This window comes from Heterodontus francisci, unplaced genomic scaffold, assembly GCF_036365525.1.
Source record: "Heterodontus francisci isolate sHetFra1 unplaced genomic scaffold, sHetFra1.hap1 HAP1_SCAFFOLD_174, whole genome shotgun sequence".
Taxonomy (NCBI): domain Eukaryota; kingdom Metazoa; phylum Chordata; class Chondrichthyes; order Heterodontiformes; family Heterodontidae; genus Heterodontus; species Heterodontus francisci.
Genome location: NW_027141730.1, coordinates 1,050,731 through 1,052,973, shown reverse-complemented (window position 1 = coordinate 1,052,973; position 2,243 = coordinate 1,050,731).

Sequence of the window (2,243 nt, the reverse complement as noted above, 5' to 3'; positions counted from 1 at the left end):
AGCTTTAAGTTGAGGGGTGATAGATATAGGACAGATGTTGGAGGTAGTTTCTTTACTCAGAGTAGTAGGGGCGTGAAACGCCCTGCCTGCAACAGTAGTAGACTCGCCAACTTTAAGGGCATTTAAATGGTCATTGGATAGACATATGGATGAAAATGGAATAGTGTCGGTCAGATGGTTTCACAGGTTGTCGCAACATCGAGGGCCGAAGGGCCTGTACTGCGCTGTAATGTTCTAATCTAAAAACAAACCCCGCCCCCACGAATTCCGCCCACAAATCTCCTTCTAAAATTTGCCGGCAAAATCACCCCCCCCCCCCAAAATCATCCCCAGCAGCAGACACCATCAGATGGATATGGTGAGAGGGGCCGAGGCGGAGTAACTGCATTGAGACAGAGACACCAGCAGATGGAGATGGTGAGAGGGGGGCAGAGCAAGTCCCAACTCAATAGCTCAGATTCTTTATAAAAATTATCTGAGAATCAGATATAAAATCATTTCAGGGCTCAGTGCTGTAAATATAAAAAGTACTTTCTGTCCTGTGGGGAGTGCAGTGAATGGAATATGAAATGGGATTTAGTTCCAGTGTTTATCTCTTTCTATGATTTCACTAATTTAACAATGATATTGAGAGGGCATTTCAGCGCCTTCTTCAGCTCCTCTCTGAATTTAGTCTGGGTCACAGTGTAAATACATGTGTTGGTGCAGGAACTGAGAAGCTGCAGCATCTTTGATGTGTGATCTGTGATATAGACAGGGTTAGTGTTGGAGGAATAATAATCCTGAATATCTGCAAATCGCCTATAAATGATAAACACAACCTGAGTAACCCATAACAATATAAAACTGCTGGATATACTGAAGAGTAAAATAATTGATTTTCTCCGATTCTCCATCTCTGGGTCCTTTTGATTCTCTCCATTGCTGTGGCGCCGAAATTCCCTGCGGACTTCACTGGAGAATAAAATCCGTCTGACAGTCAGAACATTGAGCAGCAAAATCAGAAAAAACGGGAGACAAGGGGTTAAAATGTAGTGAGACAATTCCAGTGCCCCCCATGTGGGGGAAGTAAAGAAACTCGGTTTATAAACACAACCCAAGGGAACATTATCAATAAAGTAATCTTCTTTATGGACAAAGTAAACTGGGACATTCAGTAAACAGCCCAGCACAATCACTGTTCCTACAACCACATTCGCCGTTTTCATGGTGCAATATTTTGTTTTCAGCTTCTCACAACAAATAGCCACAAATCGATCAAAGGTGAAAGTGACTGTGAGCCAGACAGAAACAACTGTGGATGCAGAAAGCAGAACGATAAAAATAGAACAGACAGGAGTAATGTTCAGGAATGAATCTGGGAAATAAATTAAAACAATTCTGATCAATATGGGATCAATGACAATGACCAGGAGATCAGACACTGCCATTCCCACCATGTAGACACTGATACATTTGGAGAGACCGCACTTCCCTCGGGACAGGATCACAATCGCCACCAAGTTAACTGGAAGAGAGAGAAAAGGAAGCAGAGAAATTACTAATCAAACCTGGAGACAAAGCAGCAGTTTGACAAGATCTGGGCTGAAATTTCCAGCTTTGGTGCTGCATCGAACAGTGAAAACTGATTCATTGACCTGGGCAGTGCTTTGTCACAGTGAAATGTTTGAAAACACAATTATTAATAATGAATTGGGAAATTGATACAGAAAGTGAATAAAGCCAGCACCAGATCTACTGAAAGTACTGAGTGAGGATGCAGTACTGGTGGGGAAATGAGAAGTAGTTTTACAGAGATGGAATCCAATGGGTTAAATGGGGATTTGTCTCCAGACTGTTGGTCAGGAAGGTTTGGAAACAATGAAAGTTGCAGCGGGTTTGTTGCTGTGGGTTCAGAGAGCCGACAGAGGCTGGTACAAAATGGGAAAAGACTGAGAGCTGCTGCGGTGAGTTTGAGGGTTGGGATTTATTTGGAAGAGGCAGCTGAAGGTGGAACCAGTGAGTGAGATTGGGAGGCAGAGAAGGAAAAGGACATGTTGGAGCTGGAGGGGAGTCATGAGCCAATGGTTTGTACAGGCAATTAAATATAAATTTAAATATATTTCTGATATCAACCTCGCTCTTTATTGCATTCAGCAGTCACAGAGATTTTATAGTGCAGTATTTAAATAATGATTTACCATCAGTGAACAAATGATTCGATGATGATTATTCAGTCACTAAGTAAGGAACAGGAAATTTCT